Source organism: Schistocerca piceifrons, chromosome 4 (genome assembly GCF_021461385.2).
Source record: "Schistocerca piceifrons isolate TAMUIC-IGC-003096 chromosome 4, iqSchPice1.1, whole genome shotgun sequence".
In the NCBI taxonomy this organism is placed as follows: Eukaryota; Metazoa; Arthropoda; class Insecta; order Orthoptera; family Acrididae; genus Schistocerca; species Schistocerca piceifrons.
In genome coordinates this window covers 374,971,675-374,994,852 of record NC_060141.1, presented here as the reverse complement: position 1 = coordinate 374,994,852, position 23,178 = coordinate 374,971,675, and positions in this window count along the sequence as shown.

Below are 23,178 nucleotides of genomic sequence, written 5' to 3'. Positions count from 1 at the left end.
ATTGATGTCGGGGTACATGCGTAGGAAACAGTGACGTTTTGTAGCACATGTGTTTCGGGACCAATACCGTGGAGTTACAGATCTGTGTCGTGTGTGTTCCCTATGTGCCTGTGCTATTAGCGCCAGTTTTGTGGCACCAAATTCTGCAATTATCCTTAATTTATGAGCTTGAGTGTAATTCTGATTTCTAATACAGCTCACGCAACTGCATCTGAAGTAAGACCATCTGACGTAAATACTCTTCCAGCAGCAGCAGCGCATGGAACCTCTTGAGGACGTGTGTGCCCGACATCTCTCATTCGTTGCTGCGTCAGGCAACGATTGATCCCACTTGTGGTTCCGTCGTGAGGTACCAATTCTGCCATGGGACTTCGTTTTTCGGCCTAAATCATAGGTACGAGCCGCAAATGGGGAAATAAACGACTTTGGAACATAAGGGACTTTGACTGTAATCGCTTGCAGCCTGGGAACGACGATCTCGGGAACTGTCATGAGCATCTAAGGGAAGAGGTTGAAGGACGATGGAGCCACGAGTGAGCTAAGAACGTGGAGGTCAGAAGCTTGCTCACTCTGTAAAGTGGCACCGGTGGCGATCTATGGCATATATGATACAACCTATACTGATAGTGCAAGCAAAAGTGTTTCGCAGCACACAGTTCAACGCACATGTCGGACCATGGGGTTCCACAGCAGATGACACCTACGTGTTCACATGTTGACCCACCGATACCGTCAGTCACGACTGGGATCATCCAAATGTCGTGGGGAAGGCAAACCAAAGACTTCGTTTTATTGGCAGAACACTTAGGAAATGTAAATGACCTACCAAAGAGAGTGCCTACACTACGTTAGTCCGACCTCTTTTGGAGTACTGCTGTGCGGTCAGGGGTCCTTACCAAACAGGATTAACGAAGTGCACAGAGAAAGTTCAAAGAAGAGAGAGAGTGTCACTGACATGAAAAATGATTTGGGATGGACATCATTAAAACAAGGGTGTTTCTGGTTGCGGCGGAATGTTTTCACGAAATTTTAATCACCAATTTTCTCCTCCGAATGCAAAAAATTTTTGTTGACGCCAACCTACATGGGGAGAAACTTTCATCATAATAAAGTAATGGAAATCAGAGTTCGCACGGAAACATATAGGTGTTCGTTTCTTCCTCGCGCTGTTCGAGATTGGAATTATTGTGAAGGTGGTTCGATGAACCCTCTTCCAGGCACGTAAGTGTGATTTTCAGAGTATTTATGCAGATGTAGGTCGAGATTCGAAAAACAAATTGGAAAAATGTCACCTTGTCGGATGAATCAGTTTATTTGTTACATTAAATCGATGGCAGTGTCCGGACATGCCTGCATCCAGGTGTAAAGGTGCGCGAAGCATGCACCGCGCTATGGGTGCAGATCAGTGGGGCCAGTAATACGCTATGTGGGGGGCGAGGAGGTGGCAAATTCACAGGACTTGTGGTATTGATTGAAGGCACCATGACAGCTATGGAGTACGTGACCTATATCGTCCCTTCGTGCTTGATATCTTCCCCGACTGCGACAGCATCATCCAGCAGGATAACGGTCCTTGTCTCAAAGCCAGAATCGTGTTACAGTGTTTTGAGGAGCATGGCAGCGAACTCAGGTTGATGTTTGGCCTAGGAAATTCGCCTTAAAGGAACCTGATGGGAAACAACCTGGACGCCAGATTCGTGCCGAAGAAACTAGCAGCCCGTGATTGACGGGAATTGTGTGACATATGCATCTAGTGCCTCATATCTCTGGAAACGTACTAAGGACTTGTCGAAGCCATGCCATGGAGGATCGCCGCTGCAATGCGTACCGAACGTGGACCAACATGCTATTAAACAGGTGCTGGTAACGCTTTGAATCGTCTTTGTGTATTGTTGGCCCTCCCAGGAACGTACAGTCTCAGAATTCTGATAGTAAACCACATCGTGATGCAGAACCTCTCTCTCGTTGACTCCGAGTGGGTTGAGTATCTCTGTGTCGCTTTGTAGCTTAATAAATGAACACGCCAATATGTATTGCTCTTCTTTGGAGCTTCTCTATTTCTTCCATCATTACTTTCTCGAGGAGATGACGCCTTTAGGTAGCACTGTCCGTGCGAGCGAGAGGGTTTGTATGTTTCAGTGAAGCAGATGGCTTTACCGACGGTAGTATAGCTACTGGCAGGGTCTCCCAAGCTGAACAGGCCTCTTGCAGTGGATCCTGGCAAAGAATGTGTCACAATGTCCGACCTTTTCCTTTATCTAACCCTGAGTTTCCCTTTCTTGAAATGGTAACAATTGTGACACAGGGTAGGGGCGGGGGGCCTCTTAACCATAGTGAAGGCAACCTCCCTAGGGGAGCAAACTCCGAGGAGAAATCCGGGTCCTTCAGGTTGGGGTTCAGCGGGGGTTAGCATCCCACCTTGGTAAAACAGGTTTTGCTATCTTTTCGAAACAAAATAAAGAAGCCGAACGGATCAAAGTGTATCGACTCTGGTTAAGAATAAGGACTATGATTTACGGAACATGGAATGTCCAGAGGTTCCCAGAAAAACTGGAAATATAATTAAAGAAAGAGAAATGCTGAAAATTGATATCCTGGTAAAGACAGAAACGAAAAAGAAAAGATCTGGACAAGAAGTAGTTGGAAATTGCATTCTGTTTGCAGTAGAGTGGAAAAAAATTGAAAGAGCAAAATCAGGGTTAGCAGTTTTTGTACAAAGAAAATGGAAACAAACAATAATTAATTGGAAAGAAGTGAATGAGAGGATAATCAGTGTAACAATAAAATTTCATGTAATACAGCTGGAATTAATTGCGGTGTATTGCCTTAAAGAAGATGCGCTGACGAGAAGAATAGGGAGTTTTTCGATGAGTTACAAAGATTGGTTGATGATTGTCCAGATGGACGTGAATTGTTAATAAAGAGGGACATAATTGGACGAATTGGAAAAAAGATTAAATGATGACGTTGTAGGACTGTTGGGAGAGGATATTGAAAACGACAGCGGAAGAAAGTTGATTAACTTCTATAAGGTTCAGAAGTGTACTACTATGAATGGCTAGTTCCAGCACAAAGAAATACGTAGGTACACCTGGGCCAGTCCGTCAAGGAAACGAAAATCAATTATAGACTATGTAATAGTGCGGAGGCACCGGGTAATTAAGATGCAAGGTTCAAATGGCTCTGAGCACTATGAGACTTAACAGCTGTGGTTATCAGTCCCCTAGAACTTAGAACTACTTAAACCTAACTAACCTAAGGACATCACACACATCCATGCCCGAGGCAGGATTCGAACCTGCGACCGTAGCAGTCGCGCGGTTCCGGACTGCGCGCCTAGAACCGCGAGACCACCGCGGCCGGCATAGTTGCTAGGTGTAAGGTAAAAAAAAAAAAAGAGGAATAGAGTATGGCTCCGATCATTTTGCAGTTACCGCTACTCCAAAAATCGATTTTTCGATTGAGACCAAGACAAAACATGAGGAGAAAGAGGAGGGTGCTGGAAGCAGTACTTTAAATTATCAGTAATATAGGATACATCTGCTACAAGAAGAAAATGTGAGATGTTGATAGCGGCAAAGATTAAATCTAAGACTAGATGCAGTGGAGGAAGACTGGAGTGCTAAGGAGCTATACAGTTCCCTGAAACAGTCAATTAAGGAACCAGTGAAGGAGGTTTAGGGAGGAAAAGGGAGAGAAGGGTAAGAACCGAATGGATGGCCACAAAGTTGTTGGAGATGGTTGACGAGAAGAAGAAACTATATCATATATGGTTAAGCTATACATGAGAAGTGGACTGGAATAGGACAAGGCATATAAAAAGGGGGCTAAGAAATTAACAGCAAGGTATAAGAAACAGGAATGGGAAAGAATATGTGGGGAAATACAGCATTCACTTGGATACAGGACTTCGGCAGAGGCATAGAGGATGATAAGGAAGATAAAAATGTCTAGCAACCCAGCGCCTACAATGCTGCCTATATCTACTGGACAGTGGAGCAAGCACTTTGAAGAACTTCTTGAAGAAATAAGAAGACACTACGTGGTGGAAGTACATATAACAAAAGCAGAAAATTACGTAATATAGAACCTATACTAGAGGAGGAGGTAAGAGAGATACAAAAATGAAGACATAGGAAGGTAAGTGGACTGAGAGGAGTAGCGTTTGAATTCTGGAAATATGGGCCCCCTCAAAAGGTGAGACTTATTTGTAAATTTTTCAATCAGATTGTGGAGTAAGAGGAAATACCAAGAGAGTGGTGTGTATCATACATATCTGCTAACTACAAAAAAAGGATACAAGAAGCATCCAAATAATAATAGGGGAATAAGTGTTAAGGCTTCAATCAGCAATTTTTTTGTACTGAAAAATAGATTGGAGAATGATGCGAGAGGAACAGGCAGGTTTTATAATTGGACGATCTTGTATGGATCATATTTTTACCAGTAAACAAATAAGTGAGAATGCGTACTCTAGGCTTCAGGAAGTATTCCCAATACTTGTGAATTTAGAAAAATGGTATGATATTGTACCCATTAACGGACTATGAGAAGCGATGGAATGTACGTATGTGTGTAGAAGCACAACATATATCTTTAATTTAAAGAATATACCACCAATCGTACGCAGCAGTTAAAGTAGGGAAAAGTTTGAGTGAGGCATTCCAAACACTGAAGGGACTTAGACAGGACTGCAGTCTGCCACTGGCCCTGTTTAAAATATACACTGAAGCGCCAAAGAAACTGGTATAGGCATGAGTATTCAAATACAGAAATATGTAAACAGGCAAAATACGGCGCTGCGGTTGGCAACGCCTATATAAGATAAAAAGTGCAGATGTTGGATCGGTTACTGCTGCTACAGTGACAGGTTATCAAGATTTAAGTGAGTTTGACCGTGGTGTTATAGACGGCGCACCAGCGATGGTACACCGCATCTCCAAGGTACTGATGAAGTGCGGATTTTCCCGTACGATAATTTTACGAGTGTACCGTGAATATTAGGAGTCCGGTAAACACCAAATATTCGACATATCTGCGGCCGGAGAAAGATACTGCAAGCACGGGACTAACGACGACTGAAGAGAATCGTTCATCGTGACGGAAATTCAACCCTTCCGCAGGTTACTGCAGATTTCAATGCTGGGCCATCAACAAGTGTCAACGAAACATCATCGATATAAGCTTCTGGAGCCGAAGGCCCACTCGTGAACCCTTGATGACTACACGACACAAAACTTTACGACTTGCCAGAGCCAGTCAACACTGACACTCGACTGTTGATGAGTGGAAAAATGTCGGGTGGTCGAACGAGGCTCGTTTCAAATTGTATCGGGCGGATGCACGTGTGCGGTTATGGAGACAACCTCATGAATCCATGGACCCTGCATGTCAGCAGGGGACTGTTCAAGCTGGTGGAGGCTTTATAATGTTGTGGGGCGTGTGCAGTAGAGTGATATGGGACTCCTAGTATGTCTGGATACGTCTCTGACAGGTGACACGTGCGTGTCTGACCACCTGCATCCATTAATGTCCATTGAGCATTTCAGCGGACTTGGGCAATTCCAACAGGATAGTGCGACACCCCACACGTCTATAATTGCCACTGAATGGTTCCAGGAGCACTCTTCTGAATTTAAACACTTCCGCTGGCCACGAAACTCCCCAGACATCAACATTACTGAGAATATCTGGGATGCCTTGGAACGCGCTATTCAGAAGAGACCTCCATCCCGTCGTATTCTTTCGGATTTATGGACAGCCCTGCAGGATTCATGGTGTCAATTTCCTCCAGCACTACTTCAGAAATTAGTCGAGTCTATGTCACGTCGTGTTGCGGCAGTTCTGCGTGCTCGCGGGAGCCCTACACGATATTAGGCAGGTATACCAGTTTCTTTGGGTCATCAGTGTATACAGAGTATATATTGGAATGATGGAATCAGTCATGCGGATGAATTGGGTTTCCTTCCCAGCATTGTACCACCTACTTATTATTTGCCAATGAACAGGCACTGATAGCATAAAGTAGGCCCGCAGGGTAGCCGCGCGGTCTCGGGCGCCTTGTCACGGTTCGCGTGGCTCCCCTCGTCGGACGTTCGAGTCCTCCCTCGGGCATGAGTGTGTGTGTCCTTAGCGTAAGTAAGTTTAAGTTAAATTAAGTAGTTTGTAAGTTTATGAACCGATGACCCCAGCAGTCTGCTGCCGTACAACATACCACAAATTTCCAATTTCCATAAAGTTCAAAGGATAATGAATTTATGATGAAGAAGTTAATAGAATTTGAACGAGAAGGGTGTAGCATAAATATGAGCAAAACAGATTTTCTTGAAATAGGAGGAGATGGGAGGGATGTAGTACTGCCACAAGGAACTAGTAAAGCTGTAAAGCAGTTCAAATAACTAGAATCGATTATCCTTCTCTAGGGAAACTGTGAAACAGACGTGGAACGCTGGATCTAGCAGGCAAGAGGAGCAATTAAAATGCTAAGGCATTCCTGCGGAGCCAGGCAGTATCAAACCAAACCAAGAAAAGGTTTCTGCCAACAGTAGTGGAAAGTATATTAACATACAGAGCAGAAGGGTGGACCCCGGGAACCGCAGAGAAATAGAGTACAGTCAGCAGAGATGGATGGAATTAGGAGATCAGCCAAGATATCCTGGACAGAGTGGAGAAGAAATGACGAAATTAGGGAGATAAAGGATATGGAACAACAAGTCGTGCAAATAATTGAGAATAGCGCTATTCAGTGGTATGGCCATGTACGGCTAGTGAAGCAAGGGCGATGGCCAAAACCAAACCTGGAATGGTCGCTACAGGGAAGGAGGAAATGTGGATGACCAAGATTAACATGGAGAGTGGGTGTAATTGGAATGATGAGGGAAAGAGGTGTGAAAGAGGAAGACTGCCGTGATCGTGTAAGCTGGTAAATGGAATACGGTAAAATTCCTGAAGAGTGGAGAGGCCCCCGAAAATAAAAAAATATGTTCAAATGTGTGTGAGATCTTATGGGACTTAACTGCTAAGGTCATCAGTCCCTAAGCTTACACACTACTTAACCTAAATTATCCTAAGGACAAACACACACACACCCATGCCCGAGAGAGGACTCGAACCTCCGGTCGGGACCAGCCGCACAGTCCCCTGAAAATAAAAGTTAAGTACTTTTCGGTAAGGGTCTGAGACTGAGGATCAGTACATAAGGGTTGGATCGAACGAGGGTTTTGAGAGTTACATGTTTCATGGATAGTAATGATGATGAGAATAGTGGCGATAAGAGTAGTTTGGTAGAACAGGTCTGTTTCGATTCGGTAGGAGACGTAGTGAACTCTACAGGTGTTTGAGGCGGCGGTAGATACGGAACTCAGCGGCCGTATGGCGAGGAGAGGCGTAATGGGCGCGGACCTTTAAGCCGTGGCGGCCCCGCGTAATGGCAGAGTGGAAGCAGCAGGAGCACGGCCACTCCGCGCTCCCTGCGCCTGCCCGCCCTCCCGCCCCGCCGTTAAGTAAAAATCTGCAGCCGGAAGAGTTTTAAACTCGGAGACAGCGGCGAGGGGAGCGCCGCTGAGCTCCGTAATGAAATAAAACGCCAGGAAGCAGCGAGACGGCAGCGCTAATGTCACGGTGGCGGTGGCTAGCCCGGCCCAGGGGCGGCAGGAGGAGGCGGACTTCCGTCACTGGCCGGGGCGGCGCGCTCCACGTCCGCCCAGCTCGCGTCTCCACTCACGGCTCCACTCAAAGTAACCCAAGTCTCCCACAACAGCCCACTACCCCATCAAAAAGGACTTCACTCAACCTGCAAACGTAAATATCATTGCACGAATGCACGATTTCGCGGCAGTACGCTCTGTCTGATAAGAAGAATCAGTGGGTGTGTCCACGCCTTCATGACGGCTTCAATACTGCTGGGAATACTGTCTGTAAGGAGCCTGTCTATGGAGCAATGGCAATCCATTCTTGCTCAAAACCGAAACCACGTTGGGCGCTGGGTTTTGAATTCACTCCCATTAGGTTGAGGTCGAGACTCGGGGCTGACCAGTCCACTTCAGGAATGTTAACTGTCCGTGAACAATTGCCTCGCAGATGGTGTTTTATGACAGGAGGCAATGTCATGCTCATAGAGTCAAATGGCTCTGAGCACTATGGGACTTAACTTCTGAGGTCATCAGTCCCCTAGAACTTAGAACTACTTAAACCTAACTAACCTAAGGACAGCACACACGTCCATGCCCGAGGCAGGATTCGAACCTGCGACCGCACCGGTCGCGCGGTTCCCGACTGAAGCGCCTGGAAACGCTCGGCCACTCCGACAGGCTCATAGAGTCATCCTCTTTGAACTGTTCCTCTACTGTATACGGTATAGAATGCTTTAAAATGTGTTCATATCCTTCCTCATTTAGCGGTTTCTCAAACGCAGTAAGGGGATAGCACCCACATGCCTAACACCATAACCTCCGTATTTCACGGTTGGCACTACAGATGATGGCTGTTAACGTTCTCCAGGAATTCGCCAAACGCAAAACATTCCATCGGATTGCCACACGATGTAGCCTGAATCATCACTCCAAATCACTCGTTTCCTGTCATCCATTGTCGATTGACGTCGCTCTTTGCACTACCTCTAGCATAATTTAACATTTACTACAGAAATGAGTGACTTGTGGAGAGCTGCTCGGCCACCATAGCCCATTCTTTTTAACTACCTACGCACAGTGTTCCAGCTGGACCACTCGTAGCCGTTTGGAACTTGCAGCTAATTCCTTCCACTTATATAACGCAGTTTTTACAGCCACCCTCCCCAATGCTCGACAGTACCTGTAAGCTAGTGCATGAAGTCTGCCTTGTCCTGTTTTAGCTGCGGTTGTTCCTTCGCTTTTCCGCTTCACAATCAGATCAGAAACAGTCGACTTTCGCAGCTATTGAAGGGCTGAAACGTCGCTGAAGGATTTATTATTCAGGTGACATCCAATGACTAATCCACGTTCGAAGTCACTAAGGTCTCCGGACCAACCCATTCTGCTGCTACTGTTTCTCTTCTGTGAGTACAGCCCATCTCCCCTTATTCCGTCGGGTCGCCTCTCGTGACATGTTGTGGACAATTTCACATTACATAAGGGTGGCCGGATATTTTTGATCAAATAGCGCACAGAGTGTCCCAGGAGGGCTGCAACAAACTTGGGGGGGGGGGGGGGGGGGGGGGGGAGAAGGGCAGTGAGGGGTCGGGGTGTGTGTGTGTGTGGATAAGGTCTTGAGAAACAATTCGAGGGCACCCCTTCGGCAGCAAAAGTGACTTTGTACGCTGACGTAACTTAGGCAGAACGTCTCACAATGTCGTTTATTATCCAGTGATCACCACTGATTGCCACGATCTTCATATATAGTTAAGGCTCACCGGCCATTTGACCATCTTCTTCTGCACAGATGCACAAACAGTGCCCGAACTCTTACGGGAATCGGCAAGAAGCCGCGAGTAATGAGTATAATGGTCAGGGGCACTATGAATATAGTGCGGGACAATACGTTGGGAATGTGGGTCTCACGGGAGGCGTTCCAGAGATAAGTCCCTGCAGTCGCACTATCCTCTGTGTTCTCGGTGGCTCAGATGGATAGAGCGTCTGCCATGTAACCAGGAGATCCCGGGTTAGAGTCCCGGTTGGGGCACACATTTTCAACCGTTCGCGTTGACTTATATCAATGCCTGTATGCAGCTAGGGGTATTCATTTCATTGTAATCTCCTGGATTTGTCTAATATTCCCGACGTTCTTTTCTGTACAGGAGAAAACTGCAGATGGAAACCTGTGCCCAAAATCGTCATCCACAGAGGCAACAGAGCATCGTGTTCATCGGAGGCTAGGCTTTTCCACGCAGCAGCCAGCCCCATCCTCTCCGCTGGCGGGTTCCTATCCTCGAATTATTCCTCAAGACACACTCTGCAACCACTCGAAGTTTATCACAACATTTCTGGGACACCCTGTATACTGATGTATAGAACTTTCAGCCGCGTCATGTGTTGAATACCTCTGAGCTTTCGGCTGATTGTTCTGTTAAGTGCTGAATGTCGTGTGATTGCTGCTGCCGCTCTTACATATTGCTGTTGACATCTTTGATGACAGTGGTGCCCTCTCCAGCGTTTCGTTGAACACCTGCTGCGCCCGCTGCAACCCTCCCACATCTAGCAGCGTCAAGTGGTTTATTACCCACGAGCTTTCTGTCGAGTGCTCATCGGCACGCCGACTGTTGTGAGACCAACCATAGCAATGAACATAGCAGAGGCTCCATGTGAAATCACGTCGTCTGTTGAGACGAGTACATCGTCACGAAGCACTATCATGTTCGAAAGTATCTGATCTACCTGAATTGCGTTCCACCCTATTTGTATGCAACCCACACAACGTAACTTTCTTGCTGGTCCTGTAATCTCTTTCTGGTACAGTCATTTCTCTATATGAAATGGCTACCACAAGAGACCATTAGAGAACGCTGGTTTGTATGACTATCAATACAGAAGCAAATTAACACCAAGGTAAAGCAAATATCAGGAAACACTTTATTAGAGATGGCGCAGCCTTTAATGTTTGAAACTCAAATTTATTACAACAAATGACATTTCAAAAAGCAAGTTTCAACTTTAAATTACATGGCGAAAATTACGGTACTGGGCCAAGACCTGGGACTCTTATCCAGCAGCTATTGTACCTGTTAACTAACCACAGAAGATCTAAAATATGGTTTCATTTACAAATAACAATATGTATGCGTGCTTAAACTTAGACTGATGTGTTGCACGGGGATTCGAATCTACCACATAATCGGTTAATTAAGCACAATCAAATGTTAGGTATAATTTTCTTACGGGTAGCGAAATGATTGAAACTGATACGACGAGACGAAAAAGTTTGCCCTACTAGGATTCGAAGCCTGCAGCTATCGCCATTGTTTTCTACCCACGAATAGACGTTAAATACCGGTCTATTCCACAAATAGAGAGACATGCTTATATTTCAGTTGTAAATAACGCCACGAAAACATCTGTGCTGACTGGGAGTCGAATCCGTACATTCTTCGTTGTTGACAGCATACGAAGAGATGTGTAACAATTGAATTTTTTTCAGTAGTAGTTAGGAGAGTCATGTTTGAACCATAAATGATATTATGAAAAATTCTGTGTCCTACTGGGAGTCGAAACAGGCACCAATCATTATTGTTAACAATGCACGGAGAGTCTTTATAAATCATAATCATTTAGACCCGTAATTTAGTATACGCATGCTACAGCTTGAAAAGACACGATGAAAATTTTTGTGATGGACCATGATTCGAACACAGATTCACGTATCTCGTGTACACCCTGAAGAGTTTAGAATCTTGGGGAAAGAACTAAGCGATGTGACAGTATCTTCCCGCGACAGGGAAAATCTGTGTTCGAATCTAGTCCAGCACCAATACTTTCAGCATCTTCTGTCCAAATACAACAATAAATAAGTGCCCCATGACCTTACGTTATTATTGGTACATTAAGAAACAAAATTTCTAGCTCAAGAATGCTGAATGGTGAGCGCGTTTCCACCTGCTACGACCCCTGCCTTTGTCTTGGCCCAACTTAAACCGACTCTTCTCCATTCGGTAGTGAACGGACGTTATGTTTAATGTGGATTTGTAATGGTGATACAACCATAGGTTGTTCAGTTAAAGTTATAGGAGGTGAAAAAAGTCTATTTGTGTTTGTTAAGAATGGTTACTTGAAGGGTAAATTGAGCCCAGACCTTGATCATACGAAAATAGAAACTTTCCAACAGACCACTGAACTGCGCATATGGATGATCCACTGTTTTGTCATAACGAATAATGCTCCACATTGGATGGGAATTCTGACTCCGTGGAGGTGGATTACAGCTTATTCAAAACATTGGTTTTCTTATTCTGCTCATAACCATTCTCTGGCTGCCTACGCTACCAAGTGCATACTGTCGGTCTGATTTTGTAATCACTGAAATAAAACCACTTAATAGCCATCTCCACACACTGGCAACACTGTCGGAAGAGGAAGTTTCTGAAAAACGTACTGCTTCGTTTATAGGCAGATGCACGGATCCCTGAGCCATCCGCACTGCAGTGGTCACAACGACCACAGAGATTTCCCTCGCACGCCCCCCGTCATGCCCAAATTCTCGAGTTACACTACACACTACTGATGTAGTGCTCCTGCACGTTAGCCTCAGTACATGCGGCATCTCGTCGATAACTGCAAGAGTTCGAGCTTGGTGTGCACCTGCGCTGAAGGGATCATTTTACGTCATCGCCTCAATTAGAGATATACTCAAGCGCCAAAGAAACTGATGTAGCAATGCGTATTCAAATACAGAGATATGTAAACAGGCAGCATACGGCGCTGCGGTCGCCAACGCCTATATAAGAAAAATGGTTCAAATGGCTCTGAGCACTATGGGACTCAACTGCTGTGGTCATCAGTCCCCTAGAACTTAGAACTACTTAAACCTAACTAACCTAAGGACATCATACACATCCATGCCCGAGGCAGGATTCGAACCTGCGACCGTAGCAGTCGCACGGTTCCGGAATGCGCGCCTAGAACCGCGAGACCACCGCGGCCGGCTACCTATATAAGACAACAAGTGTCTGGTGCAGTTGTTAGATCGGTTACTGCTGTTACAATGGCCGGTTATCAAGATTAAGTGAGTTTGAACGTGGTGTTATAGTCGGCGTACGAGCGATGGGACAGAGTATCTCGGAGGTAGCGATGAAGTGAGGCTTCCCCGTATGACCATTTCACGAGTGTACCGTGAATATCAGGAACCCGATAAAACATGAAATCTACGACGTCGCTGCTGCCGCAAAATGATCCTGCAAGAATGGGACCAACGACAACTGAAAAGAATCGCTCAATGTGACACCAGTCCAACCCTTCCGCAAACTGTTGCAGATTTCAATGCCGGGCCATCAAAAAGTGTCTACGTGTGAACCATTCAACGAAACATCATCGATATGGGCTTTCGGAGCCGAAAGCTCATTCATGTACCCTTCATGACTGCACAACACAAAGCTTTACGCCTCGCCTGGTCCCGTCAACACCGACATTGGACCGTTTATGACTGGAAACATGTTGCCTGCTGGACAAGTCTCGTTTCAAATTGGACTCATAGAGGAGATACAGAGGAACCAACGACGAGCGGCGCGTTTCGTCACGGGATCGTTTAGCTGGCGAGAGAGCGTTACGGAGATGCTAAACGAACTCCACTGGCAGACGTAACAAGAGAGATGTTGTGCATCACGGAGATACTATTGAAATTTTGGGACAGTGCTTTTCATGAGCAGTCGGACAACATATTACTTCCCTCCACGTACATCTCGCGTATTGACCACGAGCAGAAAATTCGAGAAATTAGAGCCAATACAGAGACTTACCGACAATCATTCTTCCCACGCGCTATTCGTGAGTGGAACAGGGTTGGAAAGATCAGATAGTGGTACCGGAATTACCGTCCGTCACACACCATTAGGTGGCTTGTGGAGTATGATGTGGATGTAGATGAAATTGTGTCGAGCGAATGGACGTACATTGGTGTGGACATACCCCCATGAATCCATGGACCCTGCATGTCAGCAGAGGACTGTTCAAGCTGGTGGAGGCTGTGTAATGGTGTGGGGCGTGTGCAATTGCAGTGATGTGGAGCCCCTGATAGGCGTCTGTGCCTGGCACTAGGCCACCCCTTCGGCAGCAGATGTGACTTTGTACGCTGAAGGGCCATAGGCAGAACGCCTCGCAACGTTTTTGTTATTAAGATCACGACTGATTGCCACGATCACCAATGGAGAAGACATAGCTAGCTGCTGCGTAAACAGGCCTTGTCTCCTATGAATGCGATGTTCTGTTGCCTTAGTGGATGACAGTTTTGGGAACAGGTTTCCATCCGCTGTTTGTTTTCCTCCTGTATAGATTTAAGTGTCAGGAAGTCGTTTCTGAAAGTATTTGTATGGAGTATAGCCATGTATGGAAGTGAAACATGGACGATAAATAGTTTGGACAAGAAGAAAATAGAAGCTTTCGAAATGTGGTGCTACAGAAGAATGCTGAAGATTAGGTGGGTAGATCACAGCTAATGAGGATGTATTGAATAGAATTGGGGAGTAGTTTGTGGCACAACTTGACAAGAAGAAGGGACCGGTTGGCAGGACATGTTCTGAGGCATCAAGGGATCACCAATTTAGTATTGGAGGGCAGCGTGGAGGGTAAAAATCGTAGAGGGAGACCAAGAGATGAATACACTAAGCAGATGCAGAAGGATGTGGGTTGAAGTAAGTACTGGGAAATGAAGAAGCTTACACAGGATAGGGTAGCATGGAGAGCTGCATCAAACCAGACTCAGGACTGAAGACTACAACAACAACAACAACCGAAAAACATTAGGGATTTCATGTGTGTTCGTAGATTTTCCCGGCGAATGAGATGCTTGAAGGTCTCTCGGGCATGCAGCCGGGTTGACTGGTCGTTGTTGAACGAATTTTCGACGGCGTAACATGCCATCATCATCAGGTTACTCCTGTTGACTGACATCCTAGGCCGGCGGGTGGTATGGTATATATACCTGTCGTCTCTCCCCTCCTCTGACTCCGCGTCTGGACCGAGGGATGTGCAGGCCGCGGTGGTGGGGGTAGCTTGCGCTGATGAGATGACTGATGGGCGTCAGTACGCATGCCGCCTTCGGTGGGTGTGGTGCCCCGTTTCCGCTACTCCTGCAGAACTTTTATTGCTGACTGAGTTGAAATCCGTTATCCTTGTTAATAACGTTCTCGCGCAGCTGGATTTCAATTGCTTCCTTATATATATAGTCCCAAAAGCTGAATGTGTTGTGCAGGACTTCTGTGATCGTGTCTAATCATCATATGGAATACGAGAAGCGGGATCGAGACAAATCATCAAATGCTATACGAGAATACAGAAGTCCTGCACAACACGTCCCTTTTTTTTTTTTTTTTAAATGGAGTTGTAGTCGAGAAGCGGGATCGAGACAAATCATCAAATGGTATACGAGAACACAGAAGTCCTGCACAACACGTCCCTTTTTTTTTTTTTTTTAAATGGAGTTGTAGTCCGGGGTGATATGTTACAATACAGCATCACCGGTCTATTGCGGTCTAACTTCATCATATGGAATACGAGAAGCGGGATCGAGACAAATCATCAAATGCTATACGAGAACACAGAAGTCCTGCACAACACGTCCCTTTTTTTTTTTTTTAAATGGAGTTGTAGTCGAGAAGCGGGATCGAGACAAATCATCAAATGGTATACGAGAACACAGAAGTCCTGCACAACACGTCCCTTTTTTTTTTTTTTTTTTTTTAAATGGAGTTGTAGTCCGGGGTGATATGTTACAATACAGCATCACCGGTCTATTGCGGTCTAACTGTGTTGGTGAGGCAGTAAATTTCCACAGGGCAGTGACTCCGTCACTGCAATTCGCTTTGGTGGTGTGGCGCTGGGACTTGTAGTCCCGTACCACCCTCTGACGGTGATAGTACTACATGAGTCAGGCAGAAGAATTTTGCCTAACATGGGCAGGTGAAGGTGTGGCGGTGGGACTTGTAGTCCCGTACGCCAGGGCAGGGGTGGGTGTGACAACACGTCCCGCTTTTGGGACTGTGTATACAAGGAAGGAATTGCAATCCGGCTGCGCGAGAACCTTATTAACAAGGACAATAGAGATGGGCAAACTGAAACACGTAACTGTTTCGAAACAAATGAAACAGTACAATGTAATGTTCCGATACGCTGTTTCAAAACAGTGAAACAGTTTGTGTTTTGTAATCTAATAAACCTACACATTTTATTATCTTGAATGTCTACTGTATAAGTATGTCCATATAAACACAAACGAGGTGCGAGAGCGCTAATCATGTCGCAGAAAGTATGAAACTACCGCTTAGGCGTCTTGGCAGTTTCGTATTTCCTGCAGCAAATGCGCTGCTTTCGTGTCGCGTGACTTTCATACTTTTCAATTGGCTGAGGACAGCCATAGCTGAAGACAGAAGAACACCACGAAAGGAACTGGAGGTGGGAGGAAACTGCAGAAACAACGGATATTCTACTGGGAGTCCCACATTCCGTTAGAATGGGTAATATACCCGTCCTGCTAATTTCCATCTACACAAAGGGAATCATTGTGGATAATAGGCACAGTGACTATGGACTCACAAATAACGCCAAATAATTCGAATAAATAACAAAATATAACAGAAATTTTTTTTGTCTTTCAAGGTGTTTCGAACCGTTACTATAAATTCACCATGCTTCCCAGCCCTTTCCGTACACCATTACACTATCAGTGATTTGTCAAACAGATTGCTCGCAATTATACCTACATCAAATTTATGTATATGTCTAATAACTGTCACTCTACGCCTTTTTTTATTCAAAATGTTGTAGGCTTACTTGCGTTTCTTAATATGATTACTGTACATGAACAGAGAAGCGTATGTTATAAAAAAAGTGTAATTTAACTGAATGATTTTCACATATTTATTATTTTGAATGTGAATAGTATGCGTAGTTTTATTGTTTGGTTAGTGTTTATAAAGCAGATGTTACGCCATTTCGAAACAGGATAGTCAGCTAGAAACGAAGCTTTATTTTCGGATATCTTAAGCTTCATGCTATTGCTTGTCAAAAAGATTTCGACACTCTTGAAAGAGTTTCATGAAGTGCTATGTTGTGTTTCAGTACCTGTGCCGAGCCCGAATCTCGTCCGACACAGAGTGGAATGAAACATCACTGTTTCGATACAATTAGTCCGTTCCAGGCACAGGTGGACTGAAACAGCCTTATTTTGAAACAACGATACAGTTTCTGTGTCTGGCTCGAGATCGAATCTGGTCCGAGGCAGGGGCGGAATGAAACACCACTGTTTCGAAACAGTGAACCACAACCGTTCCGAAACACTGAAACAGTTCCACGTATCGATACACTGTATCGAAACATAGAAACAGTGGCCAAGTCTTAAGGACAACGGATTTCTGCGCATCCCTCGGTCCAGACGCGGAGTCAGTGGAGGGGAGAGGCGACAGGTATATATACCACACCACCCGCCGGCCTAGGACGTCAGTCAACAGGAGTAACCTGATGATGATGGCATGTTACGCCGTCGACCAGTCAACCCGGCTGCATGCCCGAGAGACCTTCAAGCATTAGGGATTTTAGATAATGCACTTCAAAATTAGACTGACAACATCTTTGTCTCCAAACCAATAGCTTTCTGTAGGCGAAAAAAAAGAAAAAAAAAACTTCCTGAAAATCGTCAGTAAGTTTTAGTTGATGTCAGAGAATATATTGTTGATGACTAATTTCTCTCTTACGTTTTTCTGTTGTATTCATTAAACGTTATTCCCAATCCAGATATGCGCTACTTCTATCTAACGTCTATTCATGGCAATAAATCGACAGCGATAGGTGCCAGGTTCGAATCCTGATAACGTAAAACTTTTTGATCTCGTCATTTCAGGTTCAATTCTCTCAGTATTTGTGGAAAAAATCGGTACCTGCTTAGTCAGTAAACTAGTTATGTGTTGGGTTCAAGGCTCTGTCCAACACAAACATTGCGTCACGTCATTTCAAGATTAAACATTTACACATTTTGTTGGTTATTGAAACCATATTAAGATATATTGTGGTTAGTTAATAGGGACAATAGTTGCTGGATAGCCGACCAATACAAAAATTTTCTTCACGTATAAGGAGCAGTCAAACGAAAAGGGTGACAAGTGGAAAAAGGTGAGTAAACTGTTTATTATTTTAAAAGTAATTGCCATAACTATTAATACATTTATCCCATTATGTGACAAGGTGGTCAGTGCCTTCATGGAAAAAGTTTACAGTTGCCTACGGACCCATGATTGTACCCAGGCGTGCACCTGTTCTTACGAAGCAAATAGATGGTTACGAATGTGTTTCTTCAGAGCTTCGCAAATATGGAAATATTTTATAAAGGAATATTTTTGGTGTCCTGAATAAAGGCATCCGTGGCCGTTGATTTGTTTCAGACGACTGGGTGCACGCCTGGGTACGACCATGGTTCTACGGGCCACCATAAACATTTTTCCATGAAGAAATTGACAACTTTGTATCACAGTGGGATAAGTGTATCAACAGTTATGGTGATTAAGATTGAAATAATAAATAGTTTGCTTACGTTTTTCATCTGTCTACACTCCTGGAAATGGAAAAAAGAACACATTGATACCGGTGTGTCAGACCCACCATACTTGCTCCGGACACTGCGAGAGGGCTGTACAAGCAATGATCACACGCACGGCACAGCGGACACACCAGGAACCGCGGTGTTGGCCGTCGAATGGCGCTAGCTGCGCAGCATTTGTGCACCGCCGCCGTCAGTGTCAGCCAGTTTGCCGTGGCATACGGAGCTCCATCGCAGTCTTTTAACACTGGTAGCATGCCGCGACAGCGTGGACGTGAACCGTATGTGCAGTTGACGGACTTTGAGCGAGGGCGTATAGTGGGCATGCGGGAGGCCGGGTGGACGTACCGCCGAATTGCTCAACACGTGGGGCGTGAGGTCTCCACAGTACATCGATGTTGTCGCCAGTGGTCGGCGGAAGGTGCACGTGCCCGTCGACCTGGGACCGGACCGCAGCGACGCACGGATGCACGCCAAGACCGTAGGATCCTACGCAGTGCCGTAGGGGACCGCACCGCCACTTCCCAGCAAATTAGGGACACTGTTGCTTCTGGGGTATCGGCGAGGACCATTCGCAACCGTCTCCATGAACCTGGGCTACGGTCCCGCACACCGTTAGGCCGTCTTCCGCTCACGCCCCAACATCGTGCAGCCCGCCTCCAGTGGTGTCGCGACAGGCGTGAATGGAGGGACGAATGGAGACGTGTCGTCTTCAGCGATGAGAGTCGCTTCTGCCTTGGTGCCAATGATGGTCGTATGCGTGTTTGGCGCCGTGCAGGTGAGCGCCACAATCAGGACTGCATACGACCGAGGCACACAGGGCCAACACCCGGCATCATGGTGTGGGGAGCGATCTCCTACACTGGCCGTACACCACTGGTGATCGTCGAGGGGACACTGAATAGTGCACGGTACATCCAAACCGTCATCGAACCCATCGTTCTACCATTCCTAGACCGGCAAGGGAACTTGCTGTTCCAACAGGACAATGCACGTCCGCATGTATCCCGTGCCACCCAACGTGCTCTAGAAGGTGTAAGTCAACTACCCTGGCCAGCAAGATCTCCGGATCTGTCCCCCATTGAGCATGTTTGGGACTGGATGAAGCGTCGTCTCACGCGGTCTGCACGTCCAGCACGAACGCTGGTCCAATTGAGGCGCCAGGTGGAAATGGCATGGCAAGCCGTTCCACAGGACTACATCCAGCATCTCTACGATCGTCTCCATGGGAGAATAGCAGCCTGCATTGCTGCGAAAGGTGGATATACACTGTACTAGTGCCGACATTGTGCATGCTCTGTTGCCTGTGTCTATGTGCCTGTGGTTCTGTCAGTGTGATCACGTGATGTATCTGACCCCAGGAATGTGTCAATAAAGTTTCCCCTTCCTGGGACAATGAATTCACGGTGTTCTTATTTCAATTTCCAGGAGTGTATTAATATTCATCAACATAGTTGACAAGTTTCCTCGCTGGCTTTAGAATATTGTAAAACAATAAGTCTTATACGTAAACAGACCTCATGCAGCAAGAAACTACAGAGTTTTTAAGCTGTACGAATGAAAATCTAGCTACTCTGCAATGATGGATCAAAACTATCCGGCTTGATGTAGCACATTTCGTGACGTATATATTCAGTAGCACTGCGAAGAAAATATTGCAGTCCGCAGCTCGTGGTCGTGCGGTAGCGTTCTCGCTTCCCGCGCCCAGGTTCCCGGGTTTAATTCCCGGCGGGGTCAGGGATTTTCTCTGCCTCGTGATGACTGGGTGTTGTGTGATGTCCTTAGGTTAGTTAGGTTTAAGTAGTTCTAAGTTCTAGGGTACTGATGACCATAGATGTTAAGTCCCATAGTGCTCAGAGTCATTTTTTGAAAGTAATGCATAATCTACTGCAAAATGTCACAAAACGCGCCAAAAAAAAGAGCAATACGTATAAACACAATTACGGAAATTTCTGTATAATAAGAAAAAAGACAAAAAGTAAGTACAGTATTTTTTGTTGCTGTAGGAAGTCAAGAATGTGTAATGCGTGTGAGTGCTAAAAGAATTTGATGTAGACTGATACTATTTGCATTGGTATTTTACCGTAAAAAGTATTAAACTCGGTTCATCTGCATGTTTCGCGGTGCAAGACCTTCTCCTGTTTCAGGGTAAAAGATGGGGCTTCTCCGACCAAGTGTGGCTTAACTGACCGCATGTAACACAAACAATTCTAAAATATATAGCCATTTTTTCACCATAAAATTCTGTAACTGAAGAATTTACAGTATATTCATAATAGATTCAGTATATCATACAGCACTTCAATGTGTAGAATGCGAAATATTTAGAAATGATGCGCTTAACACAACCTCATGACTAACAAGAAAAATAGCTGTAGAAAATGGAGGAACTGCTTATGGCGGTCTCTAGTGATCATTCCTTAACGTTATTTTAAATTCAGTCACTAGAATGAAGTAGCGACCAAAAAACATCATTTGTTCGTAAACATTATCCTCTAGGTGTAACACTCTCCCCTGCTAGAGACTAATGTACTGTATAGAAATCTTTATTACTTAGTTGCAGATCAAAAACTGTACTAAAATATCAACTGTACTGCTGATGATAAACAGCCACATGTACAACAGTATGTGCTGTTAAGATATACGATTTAAGAAACAATGGAATTGCCGACACTGGCTGGGAATGGGCAGTGTTGTAAATCAATGGGTTCAAAAATGGTTCAAATGGCTCTGAGCACTATGGGACTTAACAGCTGTGGTCATCAGTCCCCTAGAACTTAGAACTACTTAAACCTAACTAACCTAAGGACACCACACACATCCATGCCCGAGGCAGGATTCGAACCTGCGACCGTAGCAGTCACACGGTTCCGGACTGCGCGCCTAGAACCGCGAGACCACCGCGGCCGACTAAATCAATGGGGAAAGCTGAAAATATGTACCGCACCGGGATTCGAACTCGGTTCTTCTGCTTACTATGCAGGTGCTTTGATCACTTCTTTTTATTTTTTGAAAGGAACCTTCCTGGCGCCCAAAGGTATCGGTGGGGAAAAGTGGGCATGGGTCGCAACCCGAGGTCTGGCCACTATGTCCCCTTTCCATCCTCCGGGAACCAAGGAAAGCGTAGGGAACGTGGAGCAGAGATATAATGAACATCGTTTATTTATTTATTTTTCTCTTATATTTTTTTATTTTTATTTATTTATTTATTTATTTTTGTCATTAATACCACCGAGAATACCAGGAAACTGAGACTATCAAAGGTATAGCTTTTCCAAGATGAACATTCCGATGACTAGTGAATATTTTGGTTCTAGAAGTGGAAGAGACGGGGATCAACTCATCATGACAGGAAAGATCCATTTCTGGGGTGGGTTAAGGAAAACACTGCAGAGGAAACTGGAGAAAAATTGTCTGTATTTTGGATTGCGGACAACTGCACAGTGGCGTTCATTAAGGAACTGCCGAAAGTCAATGACACGTTTCTCGCCATCAGCAAACAAGTAGTGTGCAGCGTGCCCACAAATCCACCTCACAGAGTTCGACCGGGTTCCCGGGTTCGATTCCCGGCGGGATCAGGGATTTTCTCTGCCTCGTGATGACTGGGTGTTGTGTGATGTCCTTAGGTTAGTTAGGTTTAAGTAGTTCTAAGTTCTAGGGGACTGATGACCATAGATGTTAAGTCCCATAGTGCTCAGAGCCATTTTGAAGAGTTCGACCTCGCATGCGGGACGTATCCCGCTATCACTAGGCCATCCGGACACAGTGGTCATTGCAACTGCTCGAACTATCCTAGTATGCCTCCCATCAGACCCAAATTCTCAAATTATCCACTCACTACTAATGTATTGCCCCCTGCCAACTATCCTCATTACTCGTGGCACTTCGCTGATTCCCGTAAGAGTTGAAGGCTGTCGTGCATCCGCACTGAAGAGATTACTGTCCGTCTCCGCCTTAATTGTATATTCGTGTCCGAAAGAACAGACACGTCCTACATACAGAGAGCGGCAAATAAAAGTGGCCCGGTGACACGAAAGAACAGACAACACATGTATATAGAGTGAAGTGAGACAAATAAAAGTGGCCTCTGACGAGTGGATACGATTATACGCGAATGTATGCATATAACCACACACGGTGACGCGCACATCATGTGTATGCCCGCCACATATCAGCATCGATTCCGAGCGTAGTGCTGGCTGTGACAGTCCGAGTGGAGCAGTGCAAAGGGGGCGAAGGTACTCGAACGGTGTGTTCAGTTGTTTGCTGAGTACTTTAATGGTGTGAAAGTGCCACCAAAGAGTATTATGCAGCACTTAGCCCGAAAATGGTGTTAGACAGGATCTGTTTCGAACAAGTCAAAAAACATTTCGAGGCGCGCCCGCACACCAGAAAATGTGGCTGCAGTTTACCAGAAAATACTTCAGAGGCCTACCAAATTAACCCGACACCTGTCGCAAGAGACCGGCATATCACGTCGATCATGCGGACGAATACTCCACATGGATCTGCGCATACATCACTACCGAATGTCATTCAGATCAGCAGATGCTACTAAGCGCTTCCAGTTTTGTGAGTGGCTGTTCACTGATATGACAATGAAAGGCTTGGACATGCTTCTTTTCTTTATATCTGATGAAGCCTTGTTTCATCTGACGTCGACTCACAGAATCGCAGATTCTAGGCAGCGGAGGATCCGCATAACTTCCGCGAAACACCACTGCATGACCAGAAGATTGGGGTTTGGTGTGCAGTGTCTGCGCGGCGCATTATTGGTCCCATTTCCTTCATCAGACGCTGACTTCGGTGCCTTACAATGCCAACATTTTGATACCAGTCGAAGCAGCATTAACGGAGGAGAAAAAGACCTACGGTTAATTCGAACAGGCTGGAAGAACTGCCCCTGCAGCCGGCCGAACCTAGGGGCACATATACATAATCTTCAGGTCTGGCAGATTTGTTAGCAGAGGT